General features: G+C 40.6%; 1 long non-coding RNA gene across 1 annotated transcript; it reads left to right on the forward strand.

The window, feature by feature from the left end:
- The first annotated feature begins 7254 nt into the window (after nucleotides 1-7254).
- Nucleotides 7255-24903, forward strand: LOC135539270 (uncharacterized). Its single transcript, XR_010455592.1, has 3 exons — nucleotides 7255-7346; nucleotides 9078-9548; nucleotides 24270-24903. It is a non-coding gene; the product is annotated as an uncharacterized LOC135539270 (long non-coding RNA).
- The last annotated feature ends 56 nt before the right edge of the window (nucleotides 24904-24959 follow it).

Consider the following 24959-nt stretch of genomic DNA (forward strand, 5'->3'; position numbering starts at 1 on the left):
GACTATAGGCTAGGCTATATATTATAATACATAGTCCTATAGACTATATATTATAATACATAGGACTATAGGCTAGACTATATATTATAATACATAGGACTATAGGCTAGACTATATATTATAATACATAGGACTATAGACTAGACTATATATTATAATGCATAGGACTATAGACTAGACTATATATTATAATACATAGGACTATAGGCTAGGCTATATATTATAATACATAGGACTATAGGCTAGACTATATATTATAATACATAGGACTATAGACTATAGACTATAATACATAGGACTATAGATTAGACTATATATTATAATACATAGGACTATAGGCTAGTCTATATATTATAATACATAGGACTATAGACTATATATTAGAATACATAGGACTATAGACTATATATTATAATACATAGGACTATAGGCTAGGCTATATATTATAATACATAGGACTATAGGCTAGGCTATATATTATAATACATAGTCCTATAGACTATATATTATAATACATAGGACTATAGGCTGGACTATACATTATAATACATATGACTATAGACTAGACTATATATTATAATACATAGGACTATAGGCTATATATTATAATACATAGGACTATAGACTATATATTATAATACATAGGACTATAGGCTAGACTATATATTATAATACATAGGACTATAGGCTAGGCTATATATTAGAATACATAGGACTATAGGCTAGTCTATATATTATAATACATAGGACTATAGGCTATATATTATAATACATAGGACTATAGGCTATATATTATAATACATAGGACTAAAGACTATATATTATAATACATAGGACTATAGGCTATATATTATAATACATAGGACTATAGACTATATATTATAATACATAGGACTATAGGCTAGACTATATATTATAATACATAGGACTATAGGCTAGACTATATATTATAATACATAGGACTATAGACTAGACTATATATTATAATGCATAGGACTATAGACTAGACTATATATTATAATACATAGGACTACAGGCTAGGCTATATATTATAATACATAGGACTATAGGCTATATATTATAATACATAGGACTATAGGCTAGACTATTTATTATAATACATAGGACTATAGACTAGACTATATATTATAATACATAGGACTATAGACTAGACTATATATTATAATACATAGGACTATAGGCTAGGCTATATATTATAATACATAGGACTATAGGCTAGGCTATATATTATAATACATAGGACTATAGGCTAGGCTATATATTATAATACATAGTCCTATAGACTATATATTATAATACATAGGACTATAGGCTAGACTATATATTATAATACATAGGACTATAGGCTAGACTATATATTATAATACATAGGACTATAGACTAGACTATATATTATAATACATAGGACTATAGGCTATATATTATAATACATAGGACTATAGGCTAGGCTATATATTATAATACATAGGACTATAGGCTAGACTATATATTATAATACATAGGACTATAGACTATAGACTATAATACATAGGACTATAGATTAGACTATATATTATAATACATAGGACTATAGGCTAGTCTATATATTATAATACATAGGACTATAGACTATATATTAGAATACATAGGACTATAGACTATATATTATAATACATAGGACTATAGGCTAGGCTATATATTATAATACATAGGACTATAGGCTAGGCTATATATTATAATACATAGTCCTATAGACTATATATTATAATACATAGGACTATAGGCTGGACTATACATTATAATACATATGACTATAGACTAGACTATATATTATAATACATAGGACTATAGGCTATATATTATAATACATAGGACTATAGACTATATATTATAATACATAGGACTATAGGCTAGACTATATATTATAATACATAGGACTATAGGCTAGGCTATATATTAGAATACATAGGACTATAGGCTAGTCTATATATTATAATACATAGGACTATAGGCTATATATTATAATACATAGGACTATAGGCTATATATTATAATACATATGACTAAAGACTATATATTATAATACATAGGACTATAGGCTATATATTATAATACATAGGACTATAGACTATATATTATAATACATAGGACTATAGGCTAGACTATATATTATAATACATAGGACTATAGGCTATATATTATAATGCATAGGACTATAGGCTAGACTATATATTATAATACATAGGACTATAGGCTATATAGTCCATTGAGGAAGTACAGTTCCCGCTCAGCCCAGTCAAAACTGTTCGCTGCTCTGGCCCCCCAATGGTGGAACAAACTCCCTCACGACGCCAGGACAGCGGAGTCAATCACCACCTTCCGGAGACACCTGAAACCCCACCTCTTCAAGGAATACCTAGGATAAGATAAGTAATCCTTCTCACCACCCCCCCCCTTAATGATTTAGATGCACTATTGTAAAGTGGCTGTTCCACTGGATGTCAGAAGGTGAATTCACCAATTTGTAAGTCGCTCTGGATAAGAGCGTCTGCTAAATGACTTAAATGTAATGTAAATGTATATTATAATAGATAGGACTATAGGCTAGGCTATATATTATAATACATAGGACTATAGGCTAGACTATATATTATAATACATAGGACTATAGACTATAGACTATAATACATAGGACTATAGATTAGACTATATATTATAATACATAGGACTATAGGCTAGTCTATATATTATAATACATAGGACTATAGACTATATATTATAATACATAGGACTATAGACTATATATTATAATACATAGGACTATAGACTAGGCTATATATTATAATACATAGGACTATAGGCTAGGCTATATATTATAATACATAGGACTATAGACTATATATTATAATACATAGGACTATAGGCTAGACTATATATTATAATACATAGGACTATAGACTATAGACTATAATACATAGGACTATAGATTAGACTATATATTATAATACATATGACTATAGGCTAGTCTATATATTATAATACATAGGACTATAGACTATATATTAGAATACATAGGACTATAGACTATATATTATAATACATAGGACTATAGACTAGACTATATATTATAATACATAGGACTATAGGCTAGGCTATATATTATAATACATAGGACTATAGACTAGGCTATATATTATAATACATAGGACTATAGACTATATATTATAATACATAGGACTATAGACTAGGCTATATATTATAATACATAGGACTATAGGCTATATATTATAATAGATAGGACTATAGGCTAGGCTATATATTATAATACATAGGACTATAGGCTAGACTATATATTATAATACATAGAACTATAGACTATAGACTATAATACATAGGACTATAGATTAGACTATATATTATAATACATAGGACTATAGGCTAGTCTATATATTATAATACATAGGACTATAGACTATATATTAGAATACATAGGACTATAGACTATATATTATAATACATAGGACTATAGACTAGGCTATATATTATAATACATAGGACTATAGGCTAGGCTATATATTATAATACATAGGACTATAGACTATATATTATAATACATAGGACTATAGGCTAGACTATATATTATAATACATAGGACTATAGACTATAGACTATAATACATAGGACTATAGATTAGACTATATATTATAATACATATGACTATAGGCTAGTCTATATATTATAATACATAGGACTATAGACTATATATTAGAATACATAGGACTATAGACTATATATTATAATACATAGGACTATAGACTAGACTATATATTATAATACATAGGACTATAGGCTAGGCTATATATTATAATACATAGGACTATAGACTAGGCTATATATATAATACATAGGACTATAGACTATATATTATAATACATAGGACTATAGACTAGGCTATATATTATAATACATAGGACTATAGGCTAGACTGTATATTATAATACATAGGACTATAGGCTAGACGATATATTATAATATATAGGACTATAGGCTATATATTATAATACATAGGACTATAGGCTAGACTATATATTATAATACATAGGACTACGTGTATATCAACATAGCTTACATACTGTATGTATGGATTATCCTTGATGTAGACCTACCCCTGATATAGACCTACCATTGATATAGGCCTACCCCTGATAAAGACCTACCCCTGATATAGGCCTACCCCTGATATAGACCTACCCCTGATATAGACCTACCCCTGATATAGACCTACCCCTGATATAGGCCTACCCCTGATATAGGCCTACCCCTGATATAGGCCTACCCCTGATATAGGCCTACCCCTGATATAGACCTACCCCTGGTATAGACCTACCATTGATATAGGCCTACCCCTGATATAGACCTACCCCTGATATATACCTACCATTGATATAGGCCTACCCCTGATATAGGCCTACCGCTGATATAGACCTACCCCTGATATAGGCCTACCCCTGATATAGGCCTACCCCTGATATAGACCTACCCCTGATATAGGCCTACCCCTGATATAGACCTACCCCTGATATAGGCATACCCCTGATATAGGCATACCCCTGATATAGACCTACCCCTGATATAGACCTACCCCTGATATAGGCATACCCCTGATATAGACCTACCCCTGATATAGACCTACCCCTGATTTAGGCATACCCCCGAGTCATACTGACCTGCATCATGTTTAGTGCATAGAGGCAGACCGTCTATCTGCTTGGTCTCTAGGCTAGTTGTCCACGGTAAATATTTAATGAAGGTGAAAGCCAAATAATTTCACAGCTTCTTTTTTTGAACAGGCAGTGAGAATTAATGTTCATCATTGTTGCTCATCAGGAATATGATGTGCCGAGGACCACGGCAATAGAGGTGTGGTTATAAGGCCTTGTGGGTAATGGGTATCGGGGTTGAAAGGCCACATATAGACTGTTGAATGGCTACTTCTGAACTTCTAGAAGCGTCAATATCGATGTAACAATGTTAATATAAGCATTTCTATACATTGTTGGATTCTGTATTTTACATTATAGCCATTAGCATATATATGATTAAATATTATCTGATGTTGGTTGTGTGAGGTGTCTGCATTTGTGCACTGGAGCATCATTATGAGATTAAACAACTGCTTGCTACTTGCCTGTTTGTGTGTGACAAGAACTGAGTAACATGGTGTGACCTGCATGTTGCAAAACTGTAGATAACAGCCCAGCAGATGCTTTGTCCTTGTGTTTGTATGTAACAATACTGAGCACATGGTGTGACTTGCTGTATCTTACAAAGTTGTGATGGGGAGGGGTGGTCATCACGAGGTTTAACTGAGATGGAAAGATACTGAACTACACAATAGCAGGAACTGAGCAACTGTTGTAACTAGGCTGCGATACCAGAACAGTAAGGATCTATACATCGACGGAGGGAGGACTCCAAGAGGCGGGGACCCGCCTGAGTGCCTGCGATAGGCTGGGCAAGTTTAAACCACGCCCAGTCTCTACTGTGATAGGCCAACAGATGGGTTCGCCTATGTCCATCACAGTATAAGAACACTGTTTACATACATAGAGTTCTCTGTTCTGCCCTGCGTGGTATTACAGTGAGCCCGTATATACGAAAGTTGCATTTGCCATTTATTACTTAGCTAATAAAAAATACATAGTAGAAAATCAGTGACTGATTGTTATATTTATCCTGATACCAGATTTGAATTTACGCAACTCTAACAACACACACTTGTTTTCTGCCATGAACCTTTATACACCCCTAGGAAACCTTTGTAAGAGGTCAACTCGGGTCATAGAGTCCCCCAAAAATAGATATATATTTTTTTTTGTGGCTCAGTCGTATGGCTTGGCACAAATTATCCTATGCATGAATTAAACATAATTCTGCAATCCCCCTGGTGGCCATGGGGTGCTCAGTAGCACCACCAACAGTTGGCTTTTCCCCCAAACGTTGATGATTTTTAAATCAAGAATAGATTAACATATCTGAACGTTATTTGACATGAAGGTTTAGTAAGGGGTCCTTATTAAATCAAAAGAACACATGTCAAATTTAAATAGTTACGACGAAAAACACCTTTCAAAAAGTGCACTACTTCAGACATTGAATTGGCATGTGCTGATGCAGTACAGCGTTATGTATGTCCTAATGAATGTACATATCATTCTACACATCAATTAGAATGATAATAGCAAAGATATTGATGAAAAAACGGTTAGGGTTAGTAAAAAAACTACAAAATGGTGTCGCATTTGTAGTTCACAACTTCCGGTTTCTGTAACAAGATTTTATCTGTTACATCAATTATTTAATAGAATCCGACAATGTTTACGACATTAAAATGAAAGTAATATTGCGCAAGAATAATTTGTGAATATTTTAAAAATGAAATCAGAAAATTCAGAAATGTAGTCTATTACGTCACGGGCATTGAGACGCACAAAACCAAAACAAGCCGACTGAACAACCAAACCGACGACGTGTCCGAACAATGCAGATATATATACGTGCATGTTCACAATTCTCCCACTATGTCAGGACTGCCTGCATAAAATTTATTTCATCTAATTTTAGTAATAATACGGTGTTGCTAATAGTATCGATAAGAGTATGTCACTTGCAACCGGCTTGTTCAGGATGGGACAACCCCCATTTCAATAGAAACATTTCCACGTTTGTATCTTAACACACAAGGCTATGCATTATTCTTCCCAGAAGATGTCATGGGTCAGAATAATAAAATACAATAATCACTTCAATCATTCTGTGTCCATACTTTTGATGATTCATTGCGAGTGTCTGTATATTCTAGGCAACATTTTTCAACTAACCGGTTTCATCTGCAGCTGATGGGAGTCAGTTATTGTACAAGTAAAGTAGCCATCTGAAAAACTACTTGAGAGTCTAGAAGTAACTGGTCAAAGTATTAAGTACTAGTTCAGCATTTGTACATCTCATTAATACATAAGGAATCGTTGACTTAAAATAGGGTGACCAGACGTCCCAGTTTACCGTGAGCTGTCACCGGCTGGAGATGTCCCCGTTTTTAATTGTGCGTTAAAAACAGACTGCAAAGTGAAATAATATTTTACGTGGCAAGAAAGACCGGGCATCAGAGTCAACCGGTTGACGTCTCAATCTTGTTGTGCTTGTTTTGTCCAGCAGAGGGGGCCGCTCGCGACAGCAGCTTCATTCACTCTTCTTCTTCTACTAACTCCTTGCTCGCGCCAGTTTTAGAGGAAACTGCTGTGGAAAACTCGGCCGTAAGTGGAACCACAAACGTCTTTTCAAGCCAGGTAAGTTACACTCGTTTGAGATACTAGCTAATGATATTATTTCACAACTTATTTTATAGTTAAATGTTCTGCGGTATATGGTTTTAAATAGGTTATGCTAGCTAACATTAGCTATGTCGACTAAGTTATCGAGCTCGGTTCGCCAGCTGCTGTCATGGTAACGAGGTTAAAAAACGTTCACATGTAAACATTCAATGGACGGGCTATTTTGAAAATATGATTATATTAAATTAATACACAATTCTGATACTATTTATTTGTAGATTACAATTGTAATGGTTTGGCATTATAAGTTGTGTGAACATATATTTAGACATTTTCATGGATAACATTAGCGTAATGTTTTCTGCTAAAGTGGAGAGGAGTAAGACTGGATAGGAAGAAGAGTGAGATAGAGGAGGAAAGGTTAAGATATGATTACAGAGCCTGCCAATTTATTATTCCAAACAATGTTTTTGAGATAAAATACAAAATGAGGCAAGCAATGGGAATCTGTTAACCAAAGTATTATATCTAATAGTGTTCTATTTATTAATAAAGATTGGAGAAGGAAAAATGAAGGGAGTAAAAAGAGTGAAGCAAGGAGAGTGTGGAAGAGTGAGGTGGAAAGGTGAAGAGAAGGAAAGGAAGAAAGATCAGGAAGTTGAGAGTAAGAAGAGTGACACAAGGAGAGTGAAGAAGAGCAGACAGAGGAGGAACAATGGCTCTTTCATCCAAAAATGTAACCTGCAAAACAAAGTCGTGTCATTCTCTGCCAACAACACAAATACCAACCTTGGAGGACTGAATAGAGTGGGGAGGGTCAATGTCCATACCAACCTTGGAGGACTGAATAGGCTGGGGAGGGTCAATGTCCATACCAACCTTGGAGGACTGAATAGGCTGGGGAGGGTCAATGTCCATACCAACCCTGGAGGACTGAATAGGCTGGGGAGGGTCAATGTCCATACCAACCCTGGAGGACTGAATAGGCTGGGGAGGGTCAATGTCCATACCAACCCTGGAGGACTGAATAGGCTGGGGAGGGTCAATGTCCATACCAACCTTGGAGGACTGAATAGGCTGGGAGGGTCAATGTCCATACCAACCCTGGAGGACTGAATAGGCTGGGGAGGGTCAATGTCCATACCAACCCTGGAGGACTGAATAGGCTGGGGAGGGTCAATGTCCAGACCAACCTTGGAGGACTGAATAGGCTGGGGAGGGTCAATGTCCATACCAACCTTGGAGGACTGAATAGAGTGGGGAGGGTCAATGTCCATACCAACCTTGGAGGACTGAATAGGCTGGGGAGGGTCAATGTCCATACCAACCTTGGAGGACTGAATAGAGTGGGGAGGGTCAATGTCCATACCAACCTTGGAGGACTGAATAGGCTGGGGAGGGTCAATGTCCATACCAACCTTGGAGGACTGAATAGGCTGGGGAGGGTCAATGTCCATACCAAAGTTAAAAATGCTCTGCAGCGGGAGGTGATTGGCTTTGGTTGTCCTGCCCACATCATTCATAACACGGCCAGAACAGCTTTGGGTATGGTTCCCCTTGAAGTTGAGTACCCGCTCACAAAGATATTTTCATATTTTCAGAGTAGAAAAGACTGAAGAGCTGCAATGTCTAAAGAGCTTTCTCAAAACCTCCCAATCATTCTTCACTACGGCTGTGAACTACTTGCAGGTATTGGGGAAAGCACACAGATAATCTAAAATATATATATTGTCTCCTTTTAAACAGGCAACCTCAGCGTGAAGAGATCCAGAAGGCAGCAGCCACACTGCAGGAAAAATGCCCCCATGTGACCATCAATGAGGATGCATTGTTTGACGAGGTTACTGGCCTGCAAGAGTTCCTAAAGGGGGGATCGCTTGAATAATGGAAAACATCGGAGACACCGCTTAGTCAGAGATGGAGTTACCCACTTCAAAGAGAACCACATCCCACACTCTAACCTGGCTAGATTAGCGTCTGTTGTCATGTGCTTACCTGGAAGTAATACACCAGTCGAGAGAGTGTTCTCCCAAATGAATGCTCTATGGACAGCAGCAAGAAATAGGTTCCCTGTTCCTACCATCAAGGCCATGCTTATTGTGAAGACAAACGCCAACCTCCCCTGCCAGGAGTTCATGGAGAAGCTGGCCAAAGACAGAGCAATCCTGAAGAAGATACATTGTTCTGAGAAATATACAGATTAGGTTGGAATAAGTGGTAACTACATAATCTCATCACCGTCTTATTTCTTCATTATGTTAAATATTTCACATAGACTATTTTCTGTTTTTTAAAGGTCACATGTTCTCTTCTGCTCTTATTCTACCCAGACTAGCAGGACCACTGATTGGCTGTTCAGATCAGTTCTACCCAGACTAGCAGGACCACTGATTGGCTGTTCAGATCAGTTCTACCCAGACTAGCAGGACCACTGAATGGCTGTTCAGATCAGTTCTACCCAGACTAGCAGGACCACTGAATGGCTGTTCAGATCAGTTCTACCTAGACTAGCAGGACCACTGAATGGCTGTTCAGATCAGTTCTACCCAGACTAGCAGGACCACTGATTGGCTGTTCAGATCAGTTCTACCCAGACTTGCAGGACCACTGATTGGCTGTTCAGATCAGTTCTACCCAGACTAGCAGGACCACTGATTGGCTGTTCAGATCAGTTCTACCCAGACTAGCAGGACCACTGATTGGCTGTTCAGATCAGTTCTGTCTTGTCTATAGTTTTTCTATAATATAGTTGTTTTCTCTGTCACAGTGGGCCTGTTAGACTAAATACATGAAACCGGAATTATCCCCTTTATTTCATAGATAATAACATTGGATATTTTAATGATATATTGATATTATATATAATAGATAATAACAGTGGATATTTTAATGATATATTGATATTATATATAATAGATAATAACAGTGGATATTTTAATGATATATTGATATTATATATAATAGATAACAACATTGGATATTTTAATGATATATTGATATTATATATAATAGATAATAACAGTGGATATTTTAATGATATATTGATATTATATATAATAGATAATAACAGTGGATATTTTAATGATATATTGATATTATATATAATAGATAATAACAGTGGATATTTTAATGATATATTGATATTATATATAATAGATAATAACAGTGGATATTTTAATGATATATTGATATTATATATAATAGATAATAACAGTGGATATTTTAATGATATATTGATATTATATATAATAGATAACAACATTGGATATTTTAATGATATATTGATATTATATATAATAGATAATAACAGTGGATATTTTAATGATATATTGATATTATATATAATAGATAATAACAGTGGATATTTTAATCATATATTGATATTATATATAATAGATAATAACAGATATTTTAATGATATATTGATATTATATATAATAGATAACATAGATATTTTAATGATATATTGATATTATATATAATAGATTAATAACATTGGATATTTTAATGATATATTGATATTATATATAATAGATTAATAACATTGGATATTTAATCATATATTGATATTATATATAATAGATAATAACATTGGATATTGTAATGATATATTGACCTCCGACCTGTAAATGTCCCGGTTTTAATTTCAGAAATCTGGTCACCTTAACTTAAAATCCCATGACTAATGTACTGATGTAGCTCCATGGGAGGAGTGAAACCCGCAGGCTCACCGTGGAATGAGTTGGAAACATGCTAGTGTATGTTTACATTTACTTTGTTTACAAACATTGGAGTAGAACAAAAACATCTATTTTGGGATCTGATGGGGTACGGCAGTTGAACTATATTCATGAGGCATTTATAAATGATATTCTTCAAGCATCCATAAGTGGATGTATCAACTGCAGATTGGCCATTTAAAGGGGTCATGTGACCTGGTCATGTGACCTGGTCATGTGACCGGGCAAAAGCAGTAACAGACGAGCACCCTTCTCAAATCTGTACCCCATGATCACATTGTCAACCAGGAAGAAACATAAACCTTTATTTTCCATAAAATGTTCAAACTATTTTTCCTTAGGAAGGCAGACAAAGCACATCTACAAAACAAATGGAATCCCTTTCCACCCAATGCAAACTGCACCCACCCAAACGAACACCGTCAGTCTGGGACAGATTCCTCGTCATCAGAGCTGTAGTGGATGCTGTCATCTAGGTCCTCTTCCACGAGGTCATACAATATCAATTACAGGGTGCCAACATCAATACATATTAATGAACGTTCCCCTACTACTAATACAATGACGTATTCCTTAAATACAATATCAATTACAGGGTGCCAACATCAATACATATTAATGAACGTTACCCTACTTTGCCTGCTTAGGTCAGGTGCCACATGTGAAGCCAGGTCTTGCACATTCTCCGATCCCCTCTTTAGGCTTTCCCAGTGCTGCTGGACTTCCTTTAGGACAATTACCTCTTCCTCCTTCAGCTGTCTCAGGAGCATCACCCGGTCAAAGGCTATTTTCTTTGTGAGTAGGTCAGCTGTAAATTCACAAGAATGCAATGTGGATTTGTAACTTTAATGGCAGTGTGGTCTGTGTTTGAGCAACTGAACAAACACAGATAACAAAACAGAAACATAGTTATTGTGACACACAAACATACTACTTACTTTGTCCATGCAGCTCACAAGGCCACTCTGCTCCCAGGGCCACTCAGCTCCCTGGGCCACGCAGCTCCCAGGGCCACTCAGCTCCCAGGGCCACTCCGCTCCCAGGGCCACTCAGCTCTCAGGGCCACTCAGCTCTCAGGGCCACTCAGCTCCCAAGGCCACTCAGCTCCCAGGGCCACGCAGCTCCCAGGGCCACTCAGCTCCCAAGGCCACGCAGCTCCCAAGGCCACGCAGCTCCCAGGGCCACGCAGCTCCCAGGGCCACTCTGCTCCCAGGGCCACGCAGCTCCCAGGGCCACTCAGCTCCCAAGGCCACGCAGCTCCCAAGGCCACGCTGCTCCCAGGGCCACGCAGCTCCCAGGGCCACTCTGCTCCCAGGGCCACGCAGCTCCCAGGGCCACTCAGCTCCCAGGGCCACGCAGCTCCCAGGGCCACTCAGCTCCCAGGACCACTCAGCTCCCAAGGTCATTGGAGTACACCCTCTAAGGGTCATTGGAGTACACCCTCTAAGGGTTAGCGCTCAGGGTCATTGGAGTCACGCCCTCTAAGGGTCGTTGGAGTACACCCTCTAAGGGTCATTGGAGTACACCCTCTAAGGGTCATTGGAGTACACCCTCTAAGGGTTAGCGCTCAGGGTCATTGGAGTACGCCCTCTAAGGGTCGTTGGAGTACGCCCTCTAAGGGTCATTGGAGTACACCCTCTAAGGGTTAGCGCTCAGGGTCATTGGAGTACGCCCTCTAAGGGTTAGAACTCAGGGTCATTGGAGTACGCCCTCTAAGGGTTAGAGCTCAGGGTCATTGGAGTGCACCCTCTAAGGGTTAGAGCTCAGGGTCATTGGAGTACGCCCTCTAATGGTCATTGGAGTACGCCCTCTAAGGGTCATTGGAGTACACCCTCTAAGGGTCGTTGGAGTACGCCCTCTAAGGGTTAGCGCTCAGGGTCATTGGAGTACACCCTCTAAGGGTTAGAGCTCAGGGTCATTGGAGTACACCCTCTAAGGGTTAGAGCTCAGGGTCATTGGAGTACGCCCTCTAAGGGTCGATGGAGTACGCCCTCTAAGGGTTAGCTCTCAGGGTCATTGGAGTACACCCTCTAAGGGTTAGCGCTCAGGGTTATTGGAGTACGCCCTCTAAGGGTTAGCGCTCAGGGTCATTGGAGTACGCCCTCTAAGGGTTAGCTCTCAGGGTCATTGGAGTACACCCTCTAAGGGTTAGCTCTCAGGGTCATTGGAGTATGCCCTCTAAGGGTTAGCTCTCAGGGTCATTGGAGTACGCAAGCCTCTCCACTAGGTCAAGGTGACAGTCCAGGAGAGTTACATTTAGGATGATTTATTTGATGTATTCTTTACCTGTATTAGCCCATTGCTGAACTTCCATTGTCCAGTTGTACAGAGTCTCATCTCCTTCTTAAACTTTTCGAGAGTCTGGGTCTCCTCCTTGATTTTAGCTGTTGTCTGAGATGGTTAACATGTTCCCCCCACGGCCTGGATGGTTAACATGTCTGTTCCCCCCACGGCCTGGATGGTTAACATGTCTGTCCCCCCATGGCCTGGATGGTTAACATGTCTGTTCCCCCCACGGCCTGGATGGTTAACATGTCTGTTCCCCCCACGGCCTGGATGGTTAACATGTCTGTTCCCCCCACAGCCTGGATGGTTAACATGTCTGTTCCCCACAGCCTGGATGGTTAACATGTCTGTTTCCCCACAGCCTGGATGGTTAACATGTCTGTTCACAGCCTGGATGGTTAACATGTCTGTTCCCCCCCACGGCCTGGATGGTTAACATGTCTGTTCACAGCCTGGATGGTTAACATGTCTGTTCCCCCCACAGCCTGAATGGTTAACATGTCTGTTCCCCCCCACGGCCTGGATGGTTAACATGTCTGTTTCCCCCCCACGGCCTGGATGGTTAACATGTCTGTTCACTCCCACATTCTGGATGGTTAACGTGTCTGATACCCCACGGGTTAACATGTCTGTTCACCCCCACAGCCTGGATGGTTAACATGTCTGTTCCCCCCACAGCCTGGATGGTTAACATGTCTGTTCACAGCCTGGATGGTTAACATGTCTGTTCCCCCCCACGGCCTGGATGGTTAACATGTCTGTTCACGGCCTGGATGGTTAACATGTCTGTACCCCCCACGGCCTGGATGGTTAACATGTCTGTACCCCCCACGGCCTGGATGGTTAACATGTCTGTTCACAGCCTGGATGGTTAACATGTCTGTTCCCCCCCACGGCCTGGATGGTTAACATGTCTGTTCCCCCCCACGGCCTGGATGGTTAACATGTCTGTTCCCCCCACGGCCTGGATGGTTAACATGTCTGTTCCCCCCCATGGCCTGGATGGTTAACATGTCTGTTCCCCCCACAGCCTGGATGGTTAACATGTCTGTTTCCCCCCACAGCCTGGATGGTTAACATGTCTGTTCCCCCCACAGCCTGGATGGTTAACATGTCTGTTCCCCCCACAGCCTGGATGGTTAACATGTCTGTTCCCCCCCACGGCCTGGATGGTTAACATGTCTGTTCACGGCCTGGATGGTTAACATGTCTGTTCCCCCCACAGCCTGGATGGTTAACATGTCTGTTTCCCCCCACAGCCTGGATGGTTAACATGTCTGTTCCCCCCACAGCCTGGATGGTTAACATGTCTGGTCCCCCCCACAGCCTGGATGGTTAACATGTCTGTTTCCCCCCACAGCCTGGATGGTTAACATGTCTGTTCCCCCCCACAGCCTGGATGGTTAACATGTCTGTCCCCCCCATGGCCTGGATGGTTAACATGTCTGTTCCCCCCACAGCCTGGATGGTTAACATGTCTGTTCCCCCCACAGCCTGGATGGTTAACATGTCTGTTACCCCCCACAGCCTGGATGGTTAACATGTCTGTTTCCCCCCACGGCCTGGATGGTTAACATGTCTGTTCCCCCCACAGCCTGGATGGTTAACAGGTCTGTTCCCCCACAGCCTGGATGGTTAACATGTCTGTTCCCCCACAGCCTGGATGGTTAACATGTCTGTTCCCCCCACAGCCTGGATGGTTAACATGTCAGTTCCCCCACAGCCTGGATGGTTAACATGTCTGTTCCCCCACAGCCTGGATGGTTAACATGTCTGTTCCCCCCACAGCCTGGATGGTTAACATGTCTGTTCCCCACAGCCTGGATGGTTAACATGTCTGTTCCCCCACAGCCTGGATGGTTAACATGTCTGGTCCCCCCACGGCCTGGATTGTTAACATGTTTCCCCCCACGGCCTGGATGGTTAACATGTCTGTTCCCCCCACGGCCTGGATGGTTAACATGTCTGTTCCCCCCACGGCCTGGATGGTTAACATGTCTGTTCCCCCCACAGCCTGGATGGTTAACATGTCTGTTCCCCCCACGGCCTGGATGGTTAACATGTCTGTTCCCCCCACAGCCTGGATGGTTAACATGTCTGTCCCCCCCACGGCCTGGATGGTTAACATGTCTGTGCCCCCCACGGCCTTGATGGTTAACATGTCTGTTCACAGCCTGGATGGTTAACATGTCTGTTTCCCCCCACAGCCTGGATGGTTAACATGTCTGTTCACAGCCTGGATGGTTAACATGTCTGTTTCCCCCCACAGCCTGAATGGTTAACATGTCTGTTCCCCCCAGATAAGTATTAACATAGCTGAATAGAACTCCTTATTCCAGATAAGTAGTAACATAGCTGAATAGAACTCCTTATTCCAGATAAGTAGTAACATAGCTGAATAGAACTCCTTATTCCAGATGAGTAGTAACATAGCTGAATAGAACTCCTTATTCCAGATAAGTAGTAACATAGCTGAATAGAACTCCTTATTCCAGATAAGTAGTAACATAGCTGAATAGAACTCCTTATTCCAGATAATTAGTAACATAGCTGAATAGAACTCCTTATTCCAGATAAGTAGTAACATAGCTGAATAGAACTCCTTATTCCAGATAAGTAGTAACATAGCTGAATAGAACTCCTTATTCCAGATAAGTAGTAACATAGCTGAATAGAACTCCTTATTCCAGATAAGTAGTAACATAGCTGAATAGAACTCCTTATTCCAGATAAGTAGTAACATAGCTGAATAGAACTCCTTATTCCAGATAAGTAGTAACATAGCTGAATAGAACTCCTTATTCCAGATAAGTAGTAACATAGCTGAATAGAACTCCTTATTCCAGATAAGTAGTAACATAGCTGAATAGAACTCCTTATTCCAGATAAGTAGTAACATAGCTGAATAGAACTCCTTATTCCAGATAAGTAGTAACATAGCTGAATAGAACTCCTTATTCCAGATAAGTAGTAACATAGCTGAATAGAACTCCTTATTCCAGATAAGTAGTAACATAGCTGAATAGAACTCCTTATTCCAGATAAGTAGTAACATAGCTGAATAGAACTCCTTATTCCAGATAAGTAGTAACATAGCTGAATAGAACTCCTTATTCCAGATAAGTAGTAACATAGCTGAATAGAACTCCTTATTCCAGATAAGTAGTAACATAGCTGAATAGAACTCCTTATTCCAGATAAGTAGTAACATAGCTGAATAGAACTCATTATTCCAGATAAGTAGTAACATAGCTGAATAGAACTCCTTATTCCAGATAAGTAGTAACATAGCTGAATAGAACTCCTTATTCCAGATAAGTAGTAACATAGCTGAATAGAACTCCTTATTCCAGATAAGTAGTAACATAGCTGAATAGAACTCCTTATTCCAGATAAGTAGTAACATAGCTGAATAGAACTCCTTATTCCAGATAAGTAGTAACATAGCTGAATAGAACTCCTTATTCCAGATAAGTAGTAACATAGCTGAATAGAACTCCTTATTCCAGATAAGTAGTAACATAGCTGAATAGAACTCCTTATTCCAGATAATTAGTAACATAGCTGAATAGAACTCCTTATTCCAGATAAGTAGTAACATAGCTGAATAGAACTCCTTATTCCAGATAAGTAGAAACATAGCTGAATAGAACTCCTTATTCCAGATAAGGAGTAACATAGCTGAATAGAACTCCTTATTCCAGATAAGGAGTAACATAGCTGAATAGAACTCCTTATTCCAGATAAGGAGTAACATAGCTGAATAGAACTCCTTATTCCAGATAAGGAGTAACATAGCTGAATAGAACTCCTTATTCCAGATAAGTAGTGACATAGCTGAATAGAACTCCTTATTCCAGATAAGTAGTGACATAGCTGAATAGAACTCCTTATTCCAGATAAGTAGTGACATAGCTGAATAGAACTCCTTATTCCAGATAAGTAGTGACATAGCTGAATAGAACTCCTTATTCCAGATAAGTAGTGACATAGCTGAATAGAACTCCTTATTCCAGATAAGTAGTGACATAGCTGAATAGAACTCCTTATTCCAGATAAGTAGTGACATAGCTGAATAGAACTCCTTATTCCAGATAAGTAGTGACATAGCTGAATAGAACTCCTTATTCCAGATAAGTAGTGACATAGCTGAATAGAACTCCTTATTCCAGATAAGTAGTAACATAGCTGAATAGAACTCCTTATTCCAGATAAGTAGTAACATAGCTGAATAGAACTCCTTATTCCAGATAAGTAGTAACATAGCTGAATAGAACTCCTTATTCCAGATAAGTAGTAACATAGCTGAATAGAACTCCTTATTCCAGATAAGTAGTAACATAGCTGAATAGAACTCCTTATTCCAGATAAGTAGTAACATAGCTGAATAGAACTCCTTATTCCAGATAAGTAGTAACATAGCTGAATAGAACTCCTTATTCCAGATAAGTAGTAACATAGCTGAATAGAACTCCTTATTCCAGATAAGTAGTAACATAGCTGAATAGAACTCCTTATTCCAGATAAGTAGTAACATAGCTGAATAGAACTCCTTATTCCAGATAAGTAGTAACATAGCTGAATAGAACTCCTTATTCCAGATAAGTAGTAACATAGCTGAATAGAACTCCTTATTCCAGATAAGTAGTAACATAGCTGAATAGAACTCCTTATTCCAGATAAGTAGTAACATAGCTGAATAGAACTCCTTATTCCAGATAAGTAGTAACATAGCTGAATAGAACTCCTTATTCCAGATAAGTAGTAACATAGCTGAATAGAACTCCTTATTCCAGATAAGTAGTAACATAGCTGAATAGAACTCCTTATTCCAGATAAGTAGTAACATAGCTGAATAGAACTCCTTATTCCAGATAAGTAGTAACATAGCTGAATAGAACTCCTTATTCCAGATAAGTAGTAACATAGCTGAATAGAACTCCTTATTCCAGATAAGTAGTAACATAGCTGAATAGAACTCCTTATTCCAGATAATTAGTAACATAGCTGAATAGAACTCCTTATTCCAGATAATTAGTAACATAGCTGAATAGAACTCCTTATTCCAGATAAGTAGTAACATAGCTGAATAGAACTCCTTATTCCAGATAAGTAGTAACATAGCTGAATAGAAATCCTTATTCCAGATAAGTAGTAACATAGCTGAATAGAACTCTTAATTTGAGGAACGTAAATATCTCTCCAGCATCATGTTGAGGGTATAATTTGAGGAACGTAAATATCTCTCCAGCATCATGTTGAGGGTATAATTTGAGGAACGTAAATATCTCTCCAGCATCATGTTGAGGGGTGGGTATAATTTAAGGAACGTAAATATCTCTCCAGCATCATGTTGAGGGTGGGTATAATTTAAGGAACGTAAATATCTCTCCAGCATCATGTTGAGGGTATAATTTAAGGAACGTAAATATCTCTCCAGCATCATGTTGAAGGGTGGGTATAATTTGAGGAACGTAAATATCTCTCCAGCATCATGTTGAAGGGTGGGTATAATTTGAGGAACGTAAATATCTCTCCAGCATCATGTTGAGGGGTGGGTATAATTTAAGGAACGTAAATATCTCTCCAGCATCATGTTGAGGGTATAATTTGAGGAACGTAAATATCTCTCCAGCATCATGTTGAGGGTATAATTTGAGGAACGTAAATATCTCTCCAGCATCATGTTGAGGGGTGGGTATAATTTAAGGAACGTAAATATCTCTCCAGCATCATGTTGAGGGTATAATTTGAGGAACGTAAATATCTCTCCAGCATCATGTTGAGGGTATAATTTGAGGAACGTAAATATCTCTCCAGCATCATGTTGAGGGTATAATTTGAGGAACGTAAATATCTCTCCAGCATCATGTTGAGGGTTGGGTATAATCTGAGGAACGTTCCAGCAGGAATCCGTTCCAAAAACGTCATAAATAACAAGGTTGTCAACAAACAACACATACAGAGTCATATAACAGTAGAATGAGATACGGGGTAGGGAGTGAGCTATGTAATTACGTTTTTCACTCACCACGTTTATTCGGACAAATGTCTCTCTTCATGCTGGTTGCCTCCACCATTTCTCGTTCGTTGGTTTAGTAATTATTTCCGGTGTTCCTGCATTTGCCGGTGAACTCTGTTGCGCCTCAATTAGGGAATCGCTGTGGTTGAAATGTAACTAATGACCGCAAGCCCCAGTATTTTATTAGGTAGGTGGCTTGTACACAATTGTTATACAGTACTGTATATACTGTATTGAAACAGGCAGGGTCTTGAACCCTCAACCTTCTAGCCCGAGGACCGGCGCGCAAAAGCTTGGGTCCTATCCTGCTCTTATAAACACAGGGTCCTTACACTACTCCCTCCTTTCAAAGAGTGCTTCCTCGCGCTAGCTTACGTCTGTTTATTGGACATATATATTAGTGTCTAATAAAAAATAGCAACTTATGTAAAGCATCCCATCTGTGTTAGTGTGTGTGTATGGTGTTGTTTCTCTTGATGTCCACTAGGTGTCAGCACAGCTTCAATAATGTCACACCAGGATCACATCATGTTTTCATGTGTAACAAATCAAATTGTATTTGTCACATGCGCCGAATACTACATGTTTAAACATTAGAGTGAAATGCTGAAATGAAGCCCTAAACCAACAATTTAGTTGTAAGAAAAATGTGTTAAGTAAAAAACAAGAAATATAAGTAACAAATAATTAAAGATCAGCAGTAAAATAAAAAATAGCGAGGCGATATACAGGGGGAACCAGTACAGCGTCAATGTGGAGGCTATATACAGGGGTACCAGTACAGAGTCAATGTGGAGGCTATATACAGGGGGAACCAGTACAGAGTCAATGTGGAGGCTATATACAGGGGGTACCAGTACAGAGTCAATGTGGAGGCTATATACAGGGGGTACCTGTACAGAGTCAATGTGGAGGCTATATACAGGGGGTACCAGTACAGAGTCAATGTGGAGGCTATATACAGGGGGAACCAGTACAGAGTCAATGTAGAGGCTATATACAGGGGGTACCAGTACAGAGTCAATGTGGAGGCTATATACAGGGGGAACCAGTACAGAGTCAATGTGGAGGCTATATACAGGGGGAACCAGTACAGAGTCAATGTGGAGGCTATATACAGGGGGAACCAGTACAGAGTCAATGTGGAGGCTATATACAGGGGGTACCACTACAGAGTCAATGTGGAGGCTATATACAGGGGGTACCAGTACAGAGTCAATGTGGAGGCTATATACAGGGGTACCAGTACAGGGTCAATGTGGAGGCTATATACAGGGGTACCAGTACAGAGTCAATGTAGAGGCTATATACAGGGGGTACCAGTACATAGTCAATGTGGAGGCTATATACAGGGGGTACCAGTACATAGTCAATGTGGAGGCTATATACAGGGGGTACCAGTACAGAGTCAATGTGGAGGCTATATACAGGGGGTACCAGTACATAGTCAATGTGGAGGCTATATACAGGGGGTACCGGTACAGAGTCAATGTGGAGGCTATATACAGGGGGTACCAGTACATAGTCAATGTGGAGGCTATATACAGGGGGTACCGGTACAGAGTCAATGTGGAGGCTATATACAGGGGGTACCAGTACATAGTCAATGTGGAGGCTATATACAGGGGGTACCGGTACAGAGTCAATGTGGAGGCTATATACAGGGTACTACGGTGCAGTGTCAATGTGGAGGCTATATACAGGGGGTACTGGTACAGAGTCAATGTAGAGGCTATATACAGGGGGAACCAGTACAGAGTCAATGTGGAGGCTATATACAGGGGGAACCAGTACAGAGTCAATGTGGAGGCTATATACAGGAGGAACCAGTACAGAGTCAATGTGGAGGCTATATACAGGGGTACCAGTACAGAGTCAATGTGGAGGCTATATACAGGGGGTACCGGTACAGAGTCAATGTGGAGGCTATATACAGGGGTACCAGTACAGAGTCAATGTGGAGGCTATATACAGGGGGAACCAGTACAGAGTCAATGTAGAGGCTATATACAGGGGTACCAGTACAGAGTCAATGTGGAGGCTATATACAGGGGGAACCAGTACAGAGTCAATGTGGAGGCTATATACAGGGGGAACCAGTACAGAGTCAATGTGGAGGCTATATACAGGGGGAACCAGTACAGAGTCAATGTGGAGGCTATATACAGGGGGTACCACTACAGAGTCAATGTGGAGGCTATATACAGGGGGTACCACTACAGAGTCAATGTGGAGGCTATATACAGGGGGTACCAGTACAGAGTCAATGTGGAGGCTATATACAGGGGGTACCGGTACAGAGTCAATGTGGAGGCTATATACAGGGTACTACGGTGCAGTGTCAATGTGGAGGCTATATACAGGGGGTACTGGTACAGAGTCAATGTAGAGGCTATATACAGGGGGAACCAGTACAGAGTCAATGTGGAGGCTATATACAGGGGGAACCAGTACAGAGTCAATGTGGAGGCTATATACAGGGGAACCAGTACAGAGTCAATGTGGAGGCTATATACAGGGGGTACCAGTACAGAGTCAATGTGGAGGCTATATACAGGGGGTACCGGTACAGAGTCAATGTGGAGGCTATATACAGGGGGTACCAGTACAGAGTCAATGTGGAGGCTATATACAGGGGGAACCAGTACAGAGTCAATGTAGAGGCTATATACAGGGGGTACCAGTACAGAGTCAATGTGGAGGCTATATACAGGGGGAACCAGTACAGAGTCAATGTGGATGCTATATACAGGGGGAACCAGTACAGAGTCAATGTGGAGGCTATATACAGGGGGAACCAGTACAGAGTCAATGTGGAGGCTATATACAGGGGGTACCACTACAGAGTCAATGTGGAGGCTATATACAGGGGGTACCACTACAGAGTCAATGTGGAGGCTATATACAGGGGGTACCAGTACAGAGTCAATGTGGAGGCTATATACAGGGGGTACCAGTACAGGGTCAATGTGGAGGCTATATACAGGGGGTACCAGTACAGAGTCAATGTGGAGGCTATATACAGGGGGTACCAGTACAGAGTCAATGTGGAGGCTATATACAGGGGGTACCGGTACAGAGTCAATGTGGAGGCTATATACAGGGGGAACCAGTACAGAGTCAATGTGGAGGCTATATACAGGGGGTACCAGTACAGAGTCAATGTGGAGGCTATATACAGGGGTACCAGTACAGAGTCAATGTGGAGGCTATATACAGGGTACTACGGTGCAGTGTCAATGTGGAGGCTATATACAGGGGGTACCGGTACAGAGTCAATGTGGAGGCTATATACAGGGGGTACCGGTACAGAGTCAATGTGGAGGCTATATACAAGCGGTACCAGTACAGAGTCAATGTGGAGGTTATATACAGGGGGTACCAGTACAGAGTCAATGTGGAGGCTATATACAGGGGGTACCGGTACAGAGTCAATGTGGAGGCTATATACAGGGGGTACCGGTACAGAGTCAATGTGGAGCCTATATACAGGGGGTACCAGTACATAGTCAATGTGGAGGCTATATACAGGGGGTACCGGTACAGAGTCAATGTGGAGGCTATATACAGGGGGTACCGGTACAGAGTCAATGTGGAGGCTATATACAGGGGGTACCGGTACAGAGTCAATGTGGAGGCTATATACAGGGGGTACCAGTACATAGTCAATGTGGAGGCTATATACAGGGGGTACCGGTACAGAGTCAATGTGGAGGCTATATACAGGGGGTACCGGTACAGAGTCAATGTGGAGGCTATATACAGGGGGTACCAGTACATAGTCAATGTGGAGGCTATATACAGGGGGTACTGGTACAGAGTCAATGTGTGGGGGTTACGGTACAGAGACAATGTGGAGGCTATATACAGGGTACTACGGTGCAGTGTCAATGTGGAGGCTATATACAGGGGGAACCAGTACATAGTCAATGTGGAGGCTATATACAGGGGTACTGGTACAGAGTCAATGTAGAGGCTATATACAGGGGGAACCAGTACAGAGTCAATGTGGAGGCTATATACAGGGGGAACCAGTACAGAGTCAATGTGGAGGCTATATACAGGGGGTACCAGTACATAGTCAATGTGGAGGCTATATACAGGGGGTACCAGTACATAGTCAATGTGGAGGCTATATACAGGGAGTACCGGTACAGAGTCAATGTGGAGGCTATATACAGGGGGTACCGGTACAGAGTCAATGTGGAGGCTATATACAGGGGGTACCGGTACAGAGTCAATGTGGAGGCTATATACAGGGGGTACCAGTACATAGTCAATGTGGAGGCTATATACAGGGGGTACTGGTACAGAGTCAATGTGGAGGCTATATACAGGGGGTACCGGTACAGAGTCAATGTGAAGACTATATACAGGGGGTACCAGTACATAGTCAATGTGGAGGCTATATACAGGGGGTACCGGTACAGAGTCAATGTGGAGGCTATATACAGGGGGTACTGGTACAGAGTCAATGTGGAGGCTATATACAGGGTATTACGGTACAGAAACAATGTGGAGGCTATATACAGGGTGTACCGGTACAGAGTCAATGTGGAGGCTATATACAGGGTATTACGGTACAGAGTCAATGTGTGGGGGCTATATACAGGGGGAACCAGTACAGAGTCAATGTGGAGGCTATATACAGGGGGTACTGGTACAGAGTCAATGTAGAGGCTATATACAGGGGGTACCGGTACAGAGTCAATGTGTGGGGGCACCGGTTAGTCGAGGTAATTGAGTCCAGTGGTGTAAATTACTTAACAGAAATGTATTTAAAACTTCACTACATTCTGTTTATATCTGTACTTTTACTCTCTGTTTCTTTATAACTTTTAATTTTACTTCACTACATTTCTAAAGAAAATAATGTATGTTTTACTCCAGACAGTTTCCCTGGCACCCAAAAGTACTTGTTTCATTTCAAATGCTAAGCCGGACAGGAAAATGGTCCATATCACACACTTATCAAGAGAACATCCCTGGTCATCCCTACTGCCTCTGATCTGGAGGACTCACTAACCAGAGAACATCCCTGGTCATCCCTACTGCCTCTGATCTGGAGGACTCACTAAACAGAGAACATCCCTGGTCATCCCTACTGCCTCGGATCTGGAGGACTCACTAAACAGAGAACATCCCTGGTCATCCCTACTGCCTCTGATCTGGAGGACTCACTAAACAGAGAACATCCCTGGTCATCCCTACTGCCTCTGATCTGGAGGACTCACTAAACAGAGAACATCCCTGGTCATCCCTACTGCCTCGGATCTGGAGGACTCACTAAACAGAGAACATCCCTGGTCATCCTTACTGCCTCTGATCTGTAGGACTCACTAAACAGAGCACATCCCTGGTCATCCTTACTGGCTCTGATCTGGAGGACTCACTAAACAGAGAACATCCCTGGTCATCTCTACTGCCTCTGATCTGGAGGACTCACTAAACACATGCTTTGTTTGTAAATTATGTCTGAGTGTTCCCATGGCTATTTCTTAAATAAAAAAACTAACGAACCCCACCTCAACATTGTATAATTTTATAATCCAATTTCTCGTTCGGTCTAACGTACTTCCG

Source organism: Oncorhynchus masou, unplaced genomic scaffold (genome assembly GCF_036934945.1).
Source record: "Oncorhynchus masou masou isolate Uvic2021 unplaced genomic scaffold, UVic_Omas_1.1 unplaced_scaffold_893, whole genome shotgun sequence".
Taxonomy (NCBI): Eukaryota; Metazoa; Chordata; class Actinopteri; order Salmoniformes; family Salmonidae; genus Oncorhynchus; species Oncorhynchus masou.